The following is a 23127-nucleotide window of genomic DNA, read 5'->3' as shown; positions in this document are numbered from 1 at the left end:
TGCCAGATATTCACTCCAGATGCAGTGAATGGCCTTCTTGTGCACCTGCCACCCAGCTCAAAGAGAGCATCATGGCTCCCGGAAACCTCTTGACCACAGTTTGCATTTTCTAGTGACAGTGTATTACAGTCTTTTTAAAAATAGCTTTCTCAGCAAGAGGACCAATTTTATTCAGCAGGATGTAAAAAGAGAAGAAATAGCTATTGCCTGGCGTCGTAGTCAAATCACTGATTCAACATCGTGTGGGATCAAGTACATAAAATGCAATCCAAGTCCCAAAATATCTTTCATCATTGTGAAGTCCAATCTGTACGAGGAAGGACCTGGCTAAATCTCAGAGGAATCTAGTTGTTATAAAGCTATGAATCTGTGGCCACCTTTGTCCCAAGAATGGAAGTGGCTTAGTCAGAGTAATTCCAATTATGCTGTTAATCTATTTACTCTAGCACAGAAGTCTCTGAAATAGTATCACTGTGTCGCATTACATTTAATATTTTTGGACATCACATCTATTAGTCTCTATTGTGAAAAAAAGTAACAAAGCATGAAGATGATTAGTTGGTTCATTTCTTACTCTTTATTGTTAGAATATTTGAAATTTTGATGGGCATTTTGTAATATAAAATGTCTCTGGTTATTGCCGTTCTCCTGGAGGATCAAGAGTTTGTGTTTACTGCCTTGGTTTCTCACAGAGGTAGGCTGAACAAGAAATCGCATATCACAAAATTGGTTTTATGTCCGTCCATAGCTTTCTTTCTGAAAATTTTCATTCTATTTGTCTTTGAAATACATTGGTAACTGAGACATTATTTTAACTTTGAACCCTCTGCGCTCACAGAACCGCTGCAAATGGGCCGATCCAATGCTGGCTCCTTTCTAATCATTCCCATTAAAATCACAGTTCTTGGGACCTTGTCTTCAGCTCATCTGTGGCTTCTCCATATGGCCTTGTTATAAAGGCCTGTGGTCATAATGAACATATTAAGGGCTGTTTTGTCCCAGAAGTCCTGCAGTGGCCACAAACTGCAGCATTCACTATGGCTGCTTCCTTTTGGGCTCTGGATATCCTGTTTTCTCCACAGCAGAGCGAAGCCTGCCATCCGCTACTTACTTTTCTTCCCAAGTTGAAGTTTTCAATACCCACAATGAGTCTGGCAGAGCCCACTGGCACTATCCCCATTTGAAGAAGGCCTCATTCTTAAGAGGAAAATGAAGTTGCTTCAAAACACGAACATAATTGCCCCATCAAAGTCTTTCCAGCGATTAAATGCACGTGAAAAGTATGTGGATGTTGACCTCTTTTGTGGGAACCCACAATTCTGGGTAATTTCCTGGGCTAGGATTTGCCAAATGTAGCTTTGGGTACGTTTCCCCGCTTTTTGTTTCAGAGTGGGTATTTGAGGAAAGCAATTTAAATATGAGACATTCACGGGTGAGGCACTTATGACGCTGAAGCCCGATGAAGGAAGGGCAATTTTGGACAAAAGGAAGAGCCTCCTACCATCTTCATTTTCGTCTTCAAATATCTCCTCTAATAATGGAACAAAGAACACCAAGCCAAAGACCATGCAGTATTCATCTGCCAACCAACGCCCAGTTTGGCTCACACCGAGGAAGCTGGGCAACACCGCGGGGAACTTAAATTCAGTGTTTGGTGTTCACACTTAAGAACATTTATAAATACAGTCATTGTGTTTGCATAGCCCCAGACAAATTTAGAATGAGTTTGCCGGAGGGATTTGCAAGGTCTACATGAGTTCCTAGTGTACTTTATGTAAGTCAGCTCATTCTATCTGCTAATCTGTTCCAATTCTTAGGTCCTCATTCATAGGGTATTATCTGAAGAGTTGTGTGTTGGCAGGAGGGTTAAGGACATTTAACTAAGGTGCAATGTAAACATTGTAGGTGCCCTGAAGGTGGGATGTGTGAATTGTGCACACACACTGAAAACACTCACACACACATACAAACACATGTGCTTATGTACAAATTCAAGTGCACATAGCCTCACACACATACACACACAATGAACACACACACACACACATACCCCCACACATGTGCTTTTACACAGGAGCAGGTGCACACACACATACATAAACACACAGTGAACACATACACACATAGCCTCCCCCACACATTTATACACAGGAGCAGACACACACACACACACACACACACACACACACACACACACACACACACACACACAGGCAAACACATACCCCCTCACACATGCACACATACCCACACACCAACACACAGAGCCATGTGGTAATTAAAATCATGACTATAGTCATGTGGATAGTGAAGAGTAATAACATTGTCAACTATCCAGTGTTTTCCTGGAGTGGAAAGTTGGCTGTGTACATGTTTTTCAGGGTAATAAATCCTGTTTGAATTGAAATATATATTTTTATTACCAAATAAAAGAAATATAGGATTTTAAAGAAAGAAATGGAAACTGTACAAAATCAAATTTTAATGCCTTAGTATTTTGTTGTGGGTAAATTGCAATGGACCTGTAATATCAGTAAAATAGCTTGTGATTTCACACTTGAAAATGAAATCAAAAGTGATGACAGGGTTGAATAATAGCAAACCTTCTCAAAATAGACAGGCATTTTAATTTACTTCCTATCACCAGATATGAATTTACTATATACACTATTATATATATGGAGATTAAAGCCATGGTATCATGTACACATTAGTCTGTTCTCAAATATTGCTAGCCCTATAGTGAGTGTAATACAGAAGGTAGTGAGTATGTGCACTGATTAGCACATGAACAGAAACATATAGAAGACTCAATTATTTTTTTTCTATCCTCAGGCTGGGGTATGAGGAGATGCTGTGGACCCTTGGGAAATATGGGAGGCTTAAATATTTACTACTGCTACTGCTACTACTACTACTACTATAACAACAACAACAACAACAACAACAACAACAACAACAACTACTACTACTACTACTACTACTACTACTACTACTACTACTACCTTTATTTTGTTGTATTGTTTCTCAAGACAAGGTTTCTCTGTGTAGACCTGGCAGTCCTGGAGCTCTGTAGACCAGCCAGGCTGGACTCAAACTCAATAATCTGCCTGTCTTTGCCTCCTGAGTGCTGGGATTCAAGGCATGTGCCATCACACCCAGCTTGGTATTTGTTAATTTAGTGTTTGTGTGTGTTGTATACATGTGTTTATTACATATGTGTATATGTGTGGTGTTTGTGTATGTGTGGTGTGAGCATATGTTTATGTGTATATGTATATGGATCATGTGTGTATCTGTGGTGTTTATGTGTGGTCAGTGTGTGTATGTATGTGATATGTTTGTGTGTGTATGTATCTGGTTTGTGTATGGTGTGTGTGTGATATATGCATGTGTATGTATGTGTGTGTATGTGTTATATGTGTAGTTAGGTATGTAGTACGTATTTGTGTGCTATATATGTGTGTGTCTCGAGTATGTGTGTGTGGTGTGACTATGTGTTTATGTGTTGTGTGTATTTGTATGTGTGTGTGTTGTGGTGTGTGCATGTGTAAAGGTGAGAGGAAACCTGGCTGGAATGATTATTGTCTTTCTGCTTTGAGGACGGAACTCAGGATCTCAGGGCTGCTGGTAAGTGCATTTGCCTGCAGGCCCATCTCACCAGCCCCAGTGGGAGCCTCCTGTTCTCTCACTGAAGGTTGGGAGTCACACTGTTCCTATGTTTTAGACTGGAAATCTTGGAGCATCAGGTAAGTAAGTTTTTAAAATTTAAACTTTTAAATATTTTTGATTGTTTGAAAATTTTGTTAATTGTATGTAGAAATGTTTATAAAATAATTTTATAAAAAATGATTTCTTAGGAGCATTGTACTAAAATTCTTAAGCCTCAGGACACATAGGGACAGTTATTTTGTAACTAATGTTTAAAAAAAAAACCCCTTATGTCCCATAAAGATTGGGAAATTTGTGAAAAATGTACATAGTTCAAGTTTATAATTATTTTTAAATTTTTTGGATATTTGCGCTCTCTCTCTGTGTCTCTGTCTCTCTCTCTCTCTGTCTCTGTCTCTGTCTCTGTCTCTGTGTGTTTGTGTGTAGCATTAGTATTTGTGGTGCTGCTATTTCTGAGTGGGGGTCAGAAGAATGTCATATCCCCTGGAAGTAGAGTTAGGGATGACTGTGAGACGCTATGTGAATGCTGTGAACTGGACTGGCATTCTCTGTGAGCAAAGCCAATGCTTCTAATTACTGAGCCTTCTCTCTAGCACCTAAGTAACTCTTTCCACAAATTAATTGTTTCAGATACTTTGTTGTCATAATGTGATTTACACACAACTCATTAAATAAAAGTTAGTTTTAACACTAAATATATGCACTTATATTTTTTCCATTAGGTTTTTACAAGGAATTTTATACTCTTAGTGTGTGTATGTGTGTGTGTGTGTGTGTGTGTGTGTGTGTGTGTGTGTGTATTTGAAATTTTCCCTCCTAAATGTAAGAGGTAGGAGCTAGAGTACTGACTAAGCTATTAAGGAAGCTTGTGGCTTTTCTGGAGGGCCTGATCTTTATTGCCAGTACTCACATGAGGCAGCTTGCTGTTGTCTGGAACACCAGTACTGAGGGACCCAACCTCCTCTTCTTGCCTCTCAAGGAACTGCTACATACATTTTGCATTTACTCACACACATGAGTAAAAATCGATTTTTAAATTTTGAGGTAAGGGGCTGAAGAGTTGGCTCAGAAGTTAAGAGCACTGACTGCTCTTCCAGAGGTCCTGAGATCAATTCCCAGCAACCATATGGTGGCTCACAACCATCTGTAATGGGATCAGATGCCCTCTTCTGGTGTGTCTGAAAACAGCTACAGCATACTCATATAAATAAATAAATCTTTATAAAACAAACAAATAAAATTTGAGGTAAGACATTCTGCACAAATGAAAGTGATTGATATTCATTATTAGCTTCTTCAAGATTAAAAGCACAAGTGTTTTCACTTTTACAGAACTATTAGATGACTGCTGTCTTCAAAGAGGTTTCTTTCAAAGACCACCCAGAAATGTAACTCCCTGGAGAGGCAGTTCCAGCTTGCTTTAGTAGGAAAGCATAGTGGGACATATTCCTGGACATATTCAGCACATTTTCTTACCACTTTGTGTTGAATGTTAAGCGGATATAGTTTTAAATTCTCAAAATATTCTGCTCTTTTCTTTGTTTTGTCTATATGATACCCTAAGGGGGAAAACCATCTAGAATCCCTAGATACATTTTTCAGAAGTTTTGTTTCATAATCAAAGCTTTGAAAACTCCAATGGGAAAAAAATGAGCCACCCATGGAGATCACAGACGCCAGATCCACAGGTGTAGAAGCTGGAATTTTGTAGTGTGGTGCATTTCTAGGTTAGGAAGAGTAAATGTTACTCAAAGTGGAATATGCAAGCAGTGGAATTCTCATCAGCTGTTCTCATGCGATAAACATCTGTCAAGAGCACGTGAAAGTCCATTTTAAAAATGATTGAGGAACACATTGGACAGCAGAGTCAGTAGAAAGCCATGTAATTTATAGTGACAGCCTTTTAATTCTGGGCTTGTATGTTTTATTGTAACATTTTAAGGTTTTTCTATATAGAAAGTGATCTTATACTCTTCACAAAAGGCCATTTTTGCCTCCTGATTAATGTATTGTCTCTCCCCAATTACCTATTCTTTACAGAAAAGAATACTGTAATCTGGGTGTTGGTAATGAAGTTGGAAACTATTTATGCAAGAATTTATGAGATATACTTAGATATATAACATTATTAATTATTAAACATAGCCTTCAGATACTATCAAGACTGTATTGTTAAAATGCAATGTTTTAATTATCACAATTGTGTTATATACATATACAATTCATCAGAGAAATTGAATTATACAAATGAAGAACAATAGAACTATGAAAATAGAACCATGTATGCTCTTCTTCTGATCAAGACCGGCAAGCAACACTTATCCTACTGCTCAAAACAGCTTCTAAGAAAATGGAGTTAAAAAAAAAAAAAAACCTAACAAACAGTGGCTCTTAAGAAATTGAGTATCAAAAAAGGAAAGAAAGAAAGAAAGAAAGAAAGAAAGAAAGAAGGAAAGAAAGGAAGAAAGGAAGAAAGAAAGAAAGAAAGAAAGAAAGAAAGAAAAAGAAGAAAGAAAGAAAAAGAAAAAAAACCAGAAAAACTGCATTCTAACTGACATGTAAAAAGGGAGGCAAGGTCTCTGATAATCAGCGTGGTGGTCCAAAGAGGATTATAATTCGAGGAGGAAGGAAAACCAGCCCAGAGCTGGGCAGATTAGAGTGTGGTGGATGGTGCCAGAGTCTGGAAATCTAAGGATGCTACAGAGGAGTAGAAGAGTGGTACCCAGAAGGAAGGGCTGTGTTTACAGAGGTCACTCTAGGATGCTCTGGTGGGACTGAACAGGGCTGTATATGAGCTATTTACCCCATGTCCTGGAAGCTTGGCTGCTGCTCAGCACTGCCTTTCAGCAGCTAAAAACTCAGTGTAGTGTCCTTAATGCTCTTCTTAAGAGCAGGGCAAGAGCAATACAACAGTTAAATGTAGCTCTGGTGCTACCTACCATGAGCTGAAAAATACCATGAAATCTAACTTTTACATCTTTGTACATTATCAGGATTTTTTTGTGTGTGTGTGTGTGTGTGTGTGTGAATAGAGATCCAGAAGTAAAGAAGGGAAGATTCACAATTTATGACAATGGGTAGAATGCTTATAAATGAATAACTAGAAAAATGGCCAAAATTACGGAAAGCAAAACAAAAGACTGTCTCAAAAATGACACAGAAATAGTAGATAAGATCATTAAAATCATATTATGTCTATACTACAAATGTAGACAGTAGAGAAATTACTGAACATGTTATAAAGAAGCACAGAATAGACATTCACAAAGGACCTTGATAAAATATTTAAATATGTGAATTACATTTTCTGAGATGAAAGTTTTCCTGAGATTAATTGCAGGTTAAACAACTCATGATAAAAGATTAGTGAAGTGGAACCTTACATCTGAAATGACCTAAGACACTGAAACCGGAGTGCACAATACAAGGGAAATGGAGAACTCTGCTCTGAGACACCAAGTGGTGGGATAAATATGTATCTATTATCTTAAAGGAAAAGAGCTAAGAGGGGCAAGAAGATTTCTGGATGAAAAATATAACATGAATAAAAACAATCATCATTGAGGAAAAATACAAACACATATTCAAGGAGCTTAGGAAATCTCAAATACTAAGAAAATTTAGCCACAGGACATAATAATTGAAACTTTCAAAAGAAAAAAGAACTCTGAAGAGAGAATGTGAAGCAAACAATAGAGTTGATATAACTTTATAAAGCAGTAGGGATGAAGGCAGATTTCTTACCTGAAGCAAAACAAGTAAGATGAAAGTGGAGAGTGGTTTTTTGTTTTTTTTGTTTTTTTTTTTGTTGTTTTTTTTTGTTTTTTGTTTTTTGTTTGTTTGTTTGTTTTTAAACCAGCAAAAGAAAAGAATTGTCCATCTGGAATTCTTCGGCAGGCACATAAATAACCCAACCAAAGTAAAGACCATATAAAGATGTTGTCAGGGATGCAAATCAACAACTCAATGGCTGACACTTCAATAGGTATTTTAAAATGGTCATTGTCTAAGGGAAATAGTACTAATGCAACCTGGACTAACAGAAGTTATGAGGAAACTAAATATAGTAACTATGTGTGTGAAGTATTCTATAATCCTGTACAAATCTTTAAAATAATAATTGATGCATACCCACAAATTATCTAGGCATTGCTGTATTTATAATGCATTTAAAACTAAATCTCACAATGACACACGCACCCAGGCTAAGCAATCAGTGTACATGAAGAAGCATTATATTGTCTGGAAGCCAACTAACTGTGAGTTGTATGCTCTAAGTCCAAATGTTACCAGTCACAATATGCAATAATAATATGAAAATACATAAAAAGAAATGTAACATTTAAGTGGTGCTAAGATTATTTCAAAGGAAGACTGGAGTTATCTGGGTAAATGAGGAAGGAACACAAAGAATAGCAGCAGAGAGGATTCACAAACAGCCCTATCAATGCATACATTAAATGTAAATTGTCCAAAATTGCTAGTAAAAGTGCAGAGACTGTCACATTGAATTTGAAGGAAAGGCTCAGAAATATGCCCATATAAAATTAAAAAGGCACAAATAAATAACAGGTAAATGGATGGAAAGTATGTATCACATTAACCGCAGTTTTCAGGAAGCTAGGGGGATTACATTAAAATTAAACAGTAGATTTCAGAAGGAAAACTATGAGAGTGGGTATTTACTTATGATAAGGAGATAGGTTCCTTGGACAGCAGTACAGCATGCTGTCCTAGCAATAGAAGTTCATGACGCAGAACACTGTAAGTAGGGCTTAAGCTGTTTCCTGATCAATAAGTGATTATTCACACAGAGAAAAATTAGTGAATATGTAGAAAATGTGAGCACTGCAAGTCACTTTGCATAATTAATTTGTACAGAGCATTCTCGAATACATTGACAAAATACATAATCTTTCCAATATGTTCTAGGCCATAAAAAAGGAGTAATGTAAAATATTTCAAGCATGCAAAATGTACTGACTGATCACAGAACTGTGTTTAAGATCAATAAAAAAGACGTACTTAGAATATCTGCAGTTTGGAGAACTTAAAGAATATAGATTAAAAAAAAATCCAATGTCAAAGAATGGAGTCAAAGGTCCTGTAATGATTTTGAACTGACCATGGGTACACTGTATACAGGGTTAGGGAGATGCCTCAGTTGGTAAGTGCCTGCCATATAAATATGAGAATTTGAATTTGCTTCCCCAGAGCTCACACAAATCTGTGGTATGTGAGCACATGCCTGCAACCCCAGCACTGGGTGGGAGGGGTGCACTCTCTGTAGGTGTATCCTTGGAGCTATGGGCCTGTAGAGCTAGCCATATCTATTAGTTTCAGGCTCAGTAGGAAACTGTGTCAACAAATCAAAAGATGGAGTGTGATTGATTACATGTGCACACAAATAACACAATACACACGCACACACACACACACACACACACACACACACACACAATAAAAAAAAGAAGAAAAACAGAATATCTTTGATTTCTGTCCTAATCTTATTCTTCTTTCAGTGTAGCACTCCCAAAGGACATAAGACAAGAAACAACCTCATAATCAGAATTTTATAAATCAATGAAGAAGGGCATTTCCATTGGGGACTGCAGCACAAGATGAATAAAACAGCTTGAAATAATTTAGTGGACATAAAATACCAATAAAAATGGGACTCACTCCAGCTGGATGCCAGCTAGGGTGCCTGGAGGAAAAGCTCTCAGCAGGAGCCCGGTGTTCTGGGGATGATGGAGTGGCAGGGAGTCCACTTGGGAAGCAGTGGACAAGTGTGGAATCAGGGGACAAGAAAGGCATTCTGAAAGTTGAATTCTCGGAACCTTTTTGATGAATTTGCTTTTGCCTGAGTTCCCAATGTTTATCTGTCAGTGACTTAAAGGAACCATTGTCAGATATCCTATACAAAAATAAACTCTGCCCATGGAGATGGCTGATCAGGTAAAGAGTTTCTGGGCAAGCCTGAAACCCTGGAAAGTGTGGAAAGAGAGAAGAAACTCCATAGAATTGTCTGACCTGTGCATAAACACCGTGGTACCTGAACTCCACCCCCCCTCCCCCCACACACACAAGTACCACAGACACACATCTATGGGCATACAAATAGTACTAATAAATAAAAACTTAAGGAGAATAAGCTTCTCAATGTTTATTTTCTATTTTTGATTTAGAATAACTTTAGATTGCACTTTTAAAACAGATGTGAGAGTCTGAAGATGCATTTAGAATTTTTCCTGGCTATGGCTAAGACCACCCAGCAGCTGGAAGCAGACAGCCAGAAGCAGGCTGCCACCATAAGTGTCTCCGTCTAGGATCTTCCTGAGCAAGGCTCCTAGGCATCCTTCCACCTTGAAGACTGAGAGAAAGCAGGTTTGGTAGGTAAATCATACCTGGATAAGGTCACATCAATGCGCTGATTTGGGGCCGTTAGTAAGGTGTAAAGAAAAGCTTGTTTTCTAAGCAATAATTTGCTACTCATTTTCTCTGGAGTCTCTCACTATGGGACAACTTAATGATGTTTCCGATTTGTCAGGAGTTGTGGTGTTCCATGCCTGAGGGCTGATTTCTTAATACTTGATGATCATCTTATTTAAATTTTGTAGTTCTACTGTCTCTGACATTTGGGAAATCATAACCTATTATTTCTTATAGAATTATTTCTGTTCCTGCCCCATCTACCATTTTTTTTTCCTTTTGAGAAGCCAATGTCTACATGCTTCATGTTTTAACCCCTCCCACAGTCCATTGTATCTTTCATGATTTCCTCCATATAAGCAAATCTAGCTATGTTTGTTCAGACTTATTTTTCCAGTTTTCTAATCATTGCCTTAATATGTCTAAAACTGTGGACTGAATTTGTAACTTTAGTTGTTACTTATTTTTCAGCTTTAGACTTTTCAAGTCATCTTACTTATGTTTTTTAATCTTGTATTTTGATACCTAATTTATTAAATTTATCACATAAAGCTCTCATCTAATAACTGCAGTATTTAGACCTTCTAAGGGTCTATTTCTGTATTCTACTTTGGTAGTTTGACTTTTGATCATTTAAACATTCCTGTTGGGGCAGTGTGTGATTATAGATGAGGCTTGGACAAAAACCTACAGCCAGGTCCCTCAGAACTTTCAATGTGTGATAAATTATTTGTTCCCAATTTTCATTACAAGATGCTGGTGAGATTTATGTGTGAAACTATCGTCATACTTACATTTCATAAAGATTGCTCTTACTGCGACATGAGAGACTGAGTTAGAACCAAGAATGGAGAAACTGATCCCAATGGATAAGGTTTTCAGGAATTCAATCAGAAGGCTGCGAGATGTAGGGTGAAATTTATGCTGGTGGTGACAGAAAAGGCGTGCACACTGGGAGATGCTTGAGGGACTGCACCACCAGGGTGAGTCCCAAGCTTTTGTCCTTAGCAGCTGAGTGGAGATAAAACAGTATTGTTTACTAATGGAGCTAGATTGGGGATTTCAAATTGAGGAAAAAAAGTGAAAGAGTTCCCTTAGACTTGATGAGTTTGAAATGCCTGAGTTTTCCTAGCAGAGATGGTTAGATAGGTGAAAGGGGTGTAATTTATGGGAGTCAATGGATGCACACATAAGACTGTGAAGAGTGAGGGCAAACTGTCTGAGTAGAGTCCATTAGAAAACAGATAGCCCATAAATAATTAAGTCAGTGGATGCCACACTTAGGAAAGAATAATACTGGTCTTGTGGAATTAATTCTTTATGAGACTCAGTTGTTGGATAAAACAGCAAGCTGTTCTGCTGACTCCCTCTCTGGCTTCTTGAAGTCTCACCAGATTGTCCTTTTTTTTTTTTCCCATATACTCTTGGGTCCATCCACTGGAAGGACCCTTAGCAGATCTGGACAGAAACTGGTACTGAAATCTTGCAACCTGATAGCTTTGAATTAATACATTTTCTTTCTCTTCAAGTTCAAGCCTCTAATTTTGTTACAGCAACAGGAAATGATCAAAATGTTGGCTCTATAGGAAAGGAATTTGATTAGTAGATAGACTGTAGAAAAGACAGGGGGCTCTACGCCTTGGTGGGGGCTTTGGTGGGGGCAGGTGTCAGCATTTCCAAGATTCTCTAGTTATCTGCTTTCCAGTGGCCTTTCTGTCAAAAGAATGGCAGTGGGAAGAAGGGAGATCCCCCTTCCTTTTTTTGTATTGTCAAACAAAAATTCAAGCACGATTAAATTCTAATAAGAAGGGATGAGCAAAGTCTGAGACATTGAAGATGCAAGAGAGGGAAGTCAAATCAACAGAAAGTTCTCCGAGATGACTAGAAGAAATAGATTATACAGCTCAGGAAACAACAATCTTATCCTCTTAAGATCAAATGGATCTTCAAAATTGTCTTATTATAATTAATGGGAAAATGTAAGGGTAGAGTCCAGGTGCTAGTTTTGATGTGAAGGTGTGTGAGGGCTTCTTTGCGTGGACACTGTTTTCAGCATGAATCAGATAGAGGCTTGGACATTTGCAGTTTGACCATAAGAAAAAGTGTGTGTGTGCGTGTGTGTCTGTGTGTGTCTCTCTGTGTGTGTCTGTGTGTCTCTGTGTGTGTCTGTGTCGTGTGTCTGTGTGTCTGTGTGTGTCTGTGTGCATGTGTGAAAAGTATATTTTAAATAAATATGATCAGTCTGCATCACAGCGTCATTTGGAAACCTGATTCCTTGAAGCTACATAGCTTAAATCTCTTCAGTATGAATTACCACTTTATTGGCGTAGTTTTAAGGAAAAGGATGGCAAACCATGATGAAAAATAATTTGTCTGGCAGATCCCTTTGCCGGCAATAGGCTAAGGATGCAAAGAATGCTGGTTAGCATGATTAACAACGCAGAAGGAAGGAAGTGGGAGGAGGGAATGAGCTGAGGGTCTTCGAAGTCTGAATGTCAGCTTCAGTCACTCTGAACCAGTAGTTAAGAACTCTGAATATTCTTGCCTAAGTGGCTGAAACTATGATCATTTTAAACTTATATATTAATAAAATGCCCTCTGGGACATTTTTTGTTTATATCTCTTTTTGTTTCAAAGGTGTTGCTATCTTGATTTAGGAAATGAATGAGGACTGGCTAAAAAAATGAAGTAAGGAGATCAATTCTGAGATTATTGAGTTCACAAAACTTAAGTAAATCTGTGTTAACAGTCAGCTAGCCTGAAAATTAAAGCAAATTCATCTATTCTCTATAAATTCATCTATTCTCTATAAATTCATCTATTCTCTATAAATTCATCTATTTTCTATAAATTCAAATTAAAATGATAAAATGAGTATCTTAAAAAAACTCAAAAAGTATTTGAGTTATGTTCTTGGTGCTTTCCTGGTACTGTAGTTCATGGCATTTGGGGGAAAAGTGAAACTTACTAGTCACAGATGAGGCAGTATTGATCAAGCAAGCTATTAACCATTTGTTGTACTGGGCAATTCCTACAAGAACCACAGGGTGGCAGCAAAACAGGAAAACAAACAAACGAAAAAGAAAAAACAAGGGACAAATGCTCTTCTAGATCTGCCTGTTAGAACATTTGGGTTTATACTTCTTGTACCTTTTATATTTTTATGAATGTATCATCTTCTTATGGTCATTCTGGTCACATAATTATTTCTGACTTGCAAAAACTGGAAATGTGAACACTAGTTAATACACACTAAATGTTTTCTGTAAATTTATGTCTTAATGTGTTACAATTTGACAATTTTATTTGAATCAAGTATTTGTTTGTTTGAGAAAGTGTGTTGTTATGTAGTCCAGGCTTACCTCGAACTCACGGTCTTCCTGCCTTAGCTGTCCTAAGACCAAGGATAACAAGCAGAGGCTACCATGCCTGTTTGTTTACTTAATTTCAATATAATATTCTCATTAGTAAAAACTAAGTTTAGTTCTGGAGGGTGGGTGATCTAAGCATTAGCTTAGCATATACAATGTTTTTATTCACAGAAATAGACACACACACACACACACACACACATGCACACACACACACATACACACACACATGCACACACACATGCACACACACATGCACACACACACACATGCACACACACACACACACGCACACACACACACATGCACACACACATGCACACACACACACATGCACACACACACACATGCACACACACACACACATGCACACACACACACACATGCACACACACACACACACATGCACACACACATACACATGCACACATGCACACACACACACGCACACACGCACACACACACACACACGCACACACACACACACATGCACACACACATGCACACACACACACGCACACACGCACACACAGGGGAGGGGGAGAGAGCAGAACATTCAGTTAAACTTGAATCTCGGATGCACAAGATATTTTTGTTCCATACAATTTTCAGACATGCTTACATTAAAATTGTTCAATTATTCATGGTCGTATATCTGGTAATTCATTGGGTGAAGAATTAGAAAGAAATATAATTTGTTGAGAAGACAAGAGAAATTAAGCATATGGACTCTAAATTTGACTTAAAACAGAAGTCTTGAGAATCCAGGAACTAGTGAATGGGCTGCTGAGTGTCCTTGACCTACACTCCGTCCTGTGGGCAATTTATACATACGTCAAAGTAAACACTGTGGGTATGGTAAATCAAATACTCTGGTGAATTACCATCTGTGCCACACATGGATTGCTGATTTTTAAACAACAGAATGCAACAACGTATATTTAAAGTTGGATGAAATTGAATAAATAGCTACGATGCAGGCATTTTGAGGTCTTATTCAGAGTTATCATTATGACAATCTGTCATTAGAGCATCAAGGCTTGGAAATGCCACTTTAATTTCATTTAATTCAGCAAAAATGTCTGGCATCTTGTCTGTGCAGAGGGTTGATGGGGACTGCGAGATGCAGGGAATGATGGAACGATGCTGTTACTGGTGTATTTTTATAAAAACAGGGCTAGCTATGGTTTGGTGGGAGGGGGTACCTCAGCCGGTCTATGCTGAGGTATCCCTCTACCTGAGGTACAAGCTATACTAGCATAGTATATAGTGTATAGTACTCTAGTATAGAATAGAGGTTATTTGGGGACACGGAAAATGGGAAGGGGAGTTAAGGCAGTAGAGGCAGAAAAAGAGAGGGGACAGAGAAGGACAGTGTGTGTGTGTGTGTGTGTGTGTGTGAGAGAGAGAGAGAGAGAGAGAGAGAGAGAGAGAGAGAGAGAGAGAGAGAGAGAGATGGAGGGATGGGGAGGGAAAGAATGGCCAGGAAAATGTGGAGGGCTGGGGGGCGGGGGGAGAGGAGAGAGAAAGGGGAATGGAGGGCAGGGGAGAGAAGGGACAGAGAGTCAGAAAGAGTCAGAGAGGCCAAACAGTCCCTTTTATAGCAAGCCAGGCCTACCTGGCTGTTGCTAGGTAACTGTTGGGGGGAGCATAGAAGGAATGTCAACAATTCCTCAACTGGAGGAACATTTACAGTGGATAAGAGAGAAGCCAAAGCTAAAAGGATACATGCAGCCCAGGTCGTGGATGAGCAGCAGGAGGCTTTCCTCACATTTGTGAGGCCGTGGGTTCAAACCTCAGAATCCAAACAAGCATGACACAGTCTACATGGCAGAAGTCTCTCTACCAGTCGTTCCCCCCCCCCCCCCCCGGGATTTAGCTTTCCCTTGCATCCTGAACGTGCTCTCCATCTTTCCTCTAAATGACTTAAAAAAAATTAGCAGTTTAATGCTAAAGGTTCAAAATCTCCATTTCCAGCCTGACTTCTGCCAGTGACATACATATTGATTCAGTTTGCCTGTCCCCAGAGGCATTTCCTAAATTCCACTCACTATTTTCACCAAGAATTTTTTATTGTCTCCTCCTATGGTCATTTTTTCTTGAATGCTCTCATCCTCCTAGAATTCTCTCCCTAACCCTGTCAGTGCTCCCTCTAGTGAACCCGCCACTGCACCCCTACTGCACTCCCCACTGTACCCTCTACTGTACCTTGTAGTGCTCCCTCTACTGTATCCTCTCCTGCATCTTCTACTGCATCCTCTTCTGTACCCTCTCCTGCACCCTCTACTGTATCCTCTCCTGCATGTTCTACTGCATCCTCTTCTGTACCCTCTCCTACACCCTCTCCTGCACCTTTTAGGGCAAAGAACTCTGAACTGATTCCTTACTTTCAGTACTGTTTTTTATTTGTTTGCTATCTTCCTTGTTCTTTTATTGTTTTTGTTTTTGATGGTAGTGTTAGATCTTATCCAGGGCCTCCCAACTGCCAGGAAAGTGCTCTGACACCAACCTTCTATTCCCATCCCCAGCCCCACTCCCTGTTGTGTTTGTTGTTGTTGTTTTTTGATTTAGAGATTTGTTGAAATTATTTAGATATTTATTGAAAGTTAAGCTCATTTATTTTTAAAATTCATTCAAAAATGGAATTGACTGCTATAATAATTATTTGAATCTGAGGAGAATTTATGAATTTGGCAGTGATGGAAAAGAAGATCAAGAGAGGACTGGATACTGAAGGTTGGGCATTGTCCCTGTTGAGCCCTCCAGTGGGTGCTACTCAGAGTCAGGTATTGTATGGCCCAGATAGGTGGGTAAGAAAGGTCAGTGAGTTTGCTCCTCTAGGTTCTAAAGAGTGCTGGCTCAGAACAGCGTCTTAGAGGAACGCCAAACTACTGTGACATGCTCTAACAAGTATTAAAAAAAAAAAATCTGTAACCTCTAGTGCAGAAGCTCTGATGCCATCTTCTGGCTGCTGCAGGCACTGCAGAAATATGCAGACCTGCATGCAGGCAAAAATCATACACATAAACTTTTCAAAATGAATTTAAATTAATTCAAGATACATAATAAAATATATATCTTATGTTAATCAAGCCTAATTTTGTAAAGGCAAGGCAGAGTTTTACTGTGATATTTATTTATTTATTTAGAAAATGTATTTTCACATTCAAATATATCAGTGTGACACATTTTCTAAATCAATTGTACCTAATACTAAAACTTGGCAGATCTGATCATTTTTGGCTGTGAACCAAATTTTCAACATGATGGCTGCTTTGCATTCTATCTCTTATGTTCCAGCTTCCTGACTCTGTGGAGTTTATTATATACTAAACCTTGAATCTACTATATTTACTACCATCTCTACTCACTACAGCTGGACCTACAGCACACAAATATCTGAGTACTCCCTCTGTCACTGGGTCACAATCAAAGCTCTGCTTTGAAGGGTAAAGAACTGAAAGGGTAATGACAAAGTGAGCAGGGATTCCCAGCACCAAGGGTTTTGGATGCCTTGGGGGTAGAAGTGGAGACATCTCTGCCTCAACTTGCTGGAAGAGCTGATCTGGCTCAACTCAAGGCATCCAGTGGTCACCAGGAGGCAGAGTTCTTTGAGGTCTTACAAACAGGCCTTGAGGGAACTCTCACAAGGAACAGTGACAACTCAGAGATTGAAGACTCTGAAATTATCCCCTTCAGGGCAAGCAAGAGATGCCTCCAGATGCTTTAAATTCTTTCACTTAAAGCAAAACATTTACTTTAAGAGATAAAGGGCTTGAACTGTAGATGCATGAGTAGAACTCATTCATTCTTAGATGTGGCGAAGAAGTCAGTCAACTAGATAAACAACTGATACCCGGGGAGTGGGAGTGCGGAGAGCATTGATCTCAGTTTCGGGTAGTTTACAAGGGGCTGCAAAGTTTGGATAAGTGCAATGAAGGAGACATAGAGACAGGGGAAGGCAAGTCCCACTTCTTTGGTAGGTTGCAGTTGTGATTCATGATATATGTCACCTGCCTTCTCCACTTATTTGAGAATGCCTTGCACTAATTACTGTGTAGCACCTAGCATGAGACATGCCTGGTGCAAACCATAAGCACTAAATCTTCCTTGCTCAGTTTGATTTTAGTTGTAAACTAGAAGGCAGCCCGGGTGCGCAGATGCAAGTTTGCTTTTTTTCTGTTAGTCTGAACAACATACTGTCAGAAACCCAGGCCTGCTGGGGTGCAGGGTATCATGACTATTTTCTGAGATGTAACTGTGCCCACACTACCAAGTGCCACAGTCCTCATCACCTCTGCTAATTAAAATGGAAACAACTTTTAAAGATACAGCTTCAAAATTGACTCTATCAGAAGTAGGTGTCTAGATCTTTTGGGCTTGTTTCTATTATTCAAAATATACTTCAGGATTCTGTAATGCTTTAGGCCCAGTACCATCAATTTCAACATTCTAATTATTTTTATGATGGATTTTCCTCATGTAAAGTATGAGACAGAGTTATGGTATATGATGCTGCTACAATGCCTGATATAGCTAGTACTCAGTAAAGTTTTCTGAATGAAAAGATGGATGCTTGAAAGAGGTGACCCTCAAAACAAGAACAAGAAAGAGTCATGTATGTAATATGAAGACTGAGTCTTCATATACATGTATACTTCATATACACATATATATATAAGACTGTAGAAATGATTCAATTTAATTGGAGTTTCCAGGAACTTTAGAACTAGCAGGTAGAAGGGAATATTTTGTTATCCTGATGGAACAGAGTCCAGTCTTTTTCTAATTTATTTTTATTTTATGGCCGTTTGTTTTGTTTTACAAAGAGCCTCTTAGTGTAGCAATGTGCTTGCCTAGCATGAGTAAGAGCCAGAGTTTAATTTTCAGTGTCATAGAGAGACAAAAGCAAGCAAGCATGCAAACAAGCAAGCAAGCAAACGAACAGATCTTAAAAGAGGTGCGGTATCATTTGGCATTAAAAGCAAACAAACAAACAAACAAAACACCTAAAACCAAACCAAAATAAGCCAAAACAAAACCAAAAAACCAAAAGCTTGGCTTTCTTTGGGAACCATTGCTAGGAATCTTAATTCCAAAATTCACCTTCTCGATCCCCTCGAGTGCGTCAAGACATCATCCAGAATTTTGAACACACAAGCCAGCTCCAGCCCCATCACACCACTTCAGAGAGTTGCTCCAAATTCCCTCATAGGATTGTGTCTGCCCAGCACCCTGAAGTCACCAGTAGACTTCAGAACTGTAACTGCTTTGTAATTCCTGAGGGAACGTCTACTACACTCAGGGTAGCAGACTTTCAGACCGTCTCTTCCCAGCACTCACAGAGTAAAGAGAAGATTTATTCTCTATCGAATGGTGGCCATGTAAAGTATTGATATTATTTTTGTCTTATGGAAAATGACCCATTGCTGGCAAGACTAAGGAAAGACATCTCGATTTACATGAGCGAGGGCCCTGGTTCTCCATTCATCGCTGTTAAACTTAGACTACAATTTGGTGACATTCATGAAAGAGGACTTAGTGAGTGGGTAGTTTTTGTCACTGTGTGGGTCCCAGGGCCAAACAAGGAAAAACAGGAAACCCAAACCCGGAACTCCTGAACAGGAGGGTTCTTATTTCGTGAAGGCAGGCCTGACTAACTTGTCTAGTGCATCTTCGCTGCTCAGCACGGGACACATTCATCAGATTATTTTTTTTTCTAATGAGGCACTATACTTTTCAATTGGAATTTACAACTCATCTTTATTAATTTCCATCTACCATTAGGTTGTATATCTTGCACAGAACCTATGTGAGTAATAATTCATAATAATTCTTAGAGAAAAGGTGTTTTGACTTAGGAGTACCCAGAATGGACCTCCAATGATAGCCTACTGCCTCTGTCAAACCGTGTTTTTGCATGCAAACACACTTGTTGAGGAAGATTTTTTTTTCTATCATATGAACCTCACAAAAGCAAAGTCTCTGTTTTAAAATTTCATGTGACCCATGTGTACAGGGGAAAAATTCAGGTGACAGCAGATGCTGGCAAGGATGTGGAGAAAAAGGAACACTCCTCCATTGCTGGTGGGATTGCAAGCTGGTACAACCACTTTGGAAATCAGTATGGCACTTCCTCAGAAAACTGGACATAGTACTACCTGAGGATCCAGCTATACCACTTCTGGGCATATATCCAGAAGATGCTCTAACATGTAATAAGGACACATGCTCCACTACATTCATAGCAGCCTTATTTATAATAGTCAGAAGCTGGAAAGAACCCAGATGTCATTCAGCAGAGGAATGGATACAGAAAATGTGGTACATTTACACAATGGAGTACTACCCAGTAATTAAAAATGATGAATTCATGAAGTTCTTTGGCAAATGGATGGATCTAGAAATCATCATCCTGAGTGAGGTAACCCAATCACAAGAGAACACACATGGTATGCACTCACTGATAAGTGGATATTAGCCTAGAAGTTCGGAATAGCCAAGATACATTTCACAGACCACATGAAACTTAAGAAGGAAGACAAAAGTGTGGGTGCTTCACTCCTTCTTAGAAGAGGGAAGAAAATACTCAAGGGAAGCAATATGGAAACAAAGTGTGGAGCAGAGACTGAAGGAAAGGCCATCCAGTGACTGTCCCACCTGGGGATCCATCCCATATACAACCATCAAACCAAGACACTATTGTGGATGCCAACACGTGATTGCTGACTGAAGCCTGATGTAGCTATCTCCTGAGAGGCTCTGCTAGTGTCTGATAATTACAGAAGTGGATGCTCACAGCCATCCAATGGACTGAGCACAGGGTCCCCAATGGAGGAGCTAGAGAAAGGACCTAAGGAGTTGAAGGGGTTTGCAGCCCCATAGGAGAAACAACAATATGAACCAACCAGCATCCCCATATCTCCCAGGAACTAAACCACCAACGAAAGAGTACACATGGAGGAACTCAAGGCTCCAGACACATATGTAACATATGTAAGGCTCCAGACACATATGTAGCAGAGGAGAGCCTTGTGGGACATCAATGAGAGGAGAGGCCCTTGGCTCTGTGCCCCAGTGTAGGAAAATGCCAGGGCAGGAAGCAGGAGTGTGTGGGTTAGTGGACAGAGGAAATGGGGATGGGATATGGGGGGGGGTTGGAGGGGAAATGAGGAAAGGGGATAAAATTTGAAATGTAAATAAAGAAAAGATGTAATAAAAAACTGATGTTGGGAAAAAATTTCATGTGACCGATAAGGATGGATCAACTTGTTCTTCTTCTTTTTTTTTTTAATTACGTATTTTCCTCAATTACATTTCCAATGCTATCCCAAAAGTCCCCCACACCTTCCCCCCCACTCCCCTACCCACCCATTCCCATTTTTTGGCCCTGGCGTTCCCCTGTACTGGGGCATATAAAGTTTGCCTGACCAATGGGCTTCTCTTTCCATTGATGGCCGACTAGGCCATCTTTTGATACATATGCAGCTAGAGACAAAAGCTCTGGGGTACTGGTTAGTTCATAATGTTGTTATAGTAATTATTAGTGTTTAAGAGAATCTCATAAAATATATCTTATACCTAAAACTATATTGGATATTCTTGTCAATTTATTTAAAAACATAAAGATTATTCAGTAAAATGCACTGGTGTCTCTGTTACCCTTTAGACCAGCAGTTCCCTATCTAGACAGACTTAGTAACAAGAAAATATACAAAAATTTGTTTCTATTTGAGAAACTAATTTAGGACAATTATCTTTCTACCTTCCCTTGAACTGTATAATGATATATCTTTACATTAGATGTGAGTTGTGTAATTAAACTATCTCCTCTATAAGGCAAAGAGCTGACAGCTAATAAGCAATGGAGAGTAAAGTGATTTGAAATGTAACCTCAATTACATTTCCACTAGGAATTCCACTGGTAATTCACTAAACTGCTCAGACAGACCTTGACTTTTAATCTACATACAAATTAACCTTGTTTTGATTTCTATTCTTAGTATCCACTCCCCAGTCTGTCACTTAGTTAAGGGTAAAATGTATCAACCAAACAAACTAGTCAATTTTTATGTAATTGACCCCCAAACCAGTGAATTTATAGAGGCTGGTAAGAAAGCCTTCTGTATAAGTCCACTAGGTGGCGATAAGGGACCATGCTTCACCCTAACTTACAGACTCTTCCATTCATACAGTAAATGAAGAGCTGTGATATTAATTTATACCATCGTGCCCTCGCTACATCTAATATTTGTTTAATCAGCTGTTTCCTCTAATCCTGCTCAGACAATATTGATTAAAATCTCTAGCATAGTCATATTCTGTTGTTTTTTTTTTTTTGTCTCTTACTTCCTTTAACATTTTGTTACCTTTTGAATGACAGAGTAAGTAAATTTAAATGACATAGACTAAGTGATGTGGTTAGTAGTAATGACTGTAGGTAGTTTAGAAATTAATTGGAAGCAACAGAAGGTTGTGATGTAAAAAAAAAATTGTTTCCAAATTTGCCCTTGGTTGCTACTGGAATTTTAATTGGTGGGATACCATTAATCTTCAAACTGTAATCTGGAAAAATATATGTCTGGGATAAAAGGAAATGAATACTGGTATTTTCTGAAGGGATCCCTCTCCTGAATATGATCTGTGTTCATCTTTACGAAGATGAAGACAGTCCAATGTCTTTAGGAAATACCAGTACTCCACACCAAAAAGTCTAAAAGAGAGGACTGTTCAGAACCCTATCCACCATAAGATATTTTTCTGTATACTCTGAATGTATTTATACTGGATGTGTTTCTTGCTCCCAAAGGAAGGAAAACGAACTGAAACCACCAGAGACATAATGAATCGATTCTTCTCCGTGAAGGTTTCTTCAGCACTTCTAAATTAGTGTCAGTCATTCCTCTCAGAGACAGAGCCTTGTTGGAAGTAAATGGCTCACTTCATAAGAACACCATGTTCTCCCTCTCACAGAAAGCCAGGGCCCACTGGGCGGGCACTCCTGTTTGGAATACTGGCCTCTGGGTGCGTTCCTCCCATGGACCACTGGTCTTTTAAGATTGTTGGCATGACCCTTCAATTAGCCTTCAGAAAATTTACTTTTTATTTATTTTTTCTATTTTAAAACAATTTAGAGTTTATTAAAGAAGTCACTCAAAGGAAAAAAGAACTAAACTAATTTCATAACTTAAGAGGCTATTCACATATACTCATATATGAATATATAAACATAAACTTACTAGTCAAGAGTCCTTTGACAAACATTCTGTTTCATTAAATAAAATGAAAATACTCTCATTCAAATAAATAAATAAATCCCTGATGATATATTTTCATTAGATAATAGTTCTACTTTATATCATTAAAATGTGTATAACATTACTCAAAACTTAGCATACTGAAATAATCAAATAGAAATGGTTACCAGAAAGTACATTTGGAATGAATAAATATTACATTTACTAGGAAATTAATTCACAGACTTTATTTCTTAATAACCATTCGGTTCTAAGAAGCCAGCCAGTATGTTTGATTTCATGACATCATACTGGACCACTTACAGGAACATTTTCCACCCTCAAACTCCCCAAATGTACTGGCTACCTTGTGTACTTTTCCAGTGATAAATGAAAATAAAACAACTTATTTTCAA

The 23127-nt window shown here is 38.7% G+C and overlaps 1 protein-coding gene across 2 annotated transcripts in view; it reads right to left on the bottom strand.

Moving 5' to 3' along the window:
- Nucleotides 1-23127, bottom strand: part of Hapln1 (hyaluronan and proteoglycan link protein 1) — a 71304-nt gene that overhangs the window by 46999 nt on the left and 1178 nt on the right. The window lies entirely within an intron of this gene.

Source organism: Mus musculus, chromosome 13 (assembly GCF_000001635.26).
Source record: "Mus musculus strain C57BL/6J chromosome 13, GRCm38.p6 C57BL/6J".
Classification (NCBI taxonomy): Eukaryota; Metazoa; Chordata; class Mammalia; order Rodentia; family Muridae; genus Mus; species Mus musculus.
This window is presented reverse-complemented; position numbering and strand designations above follow the sequence as displayed.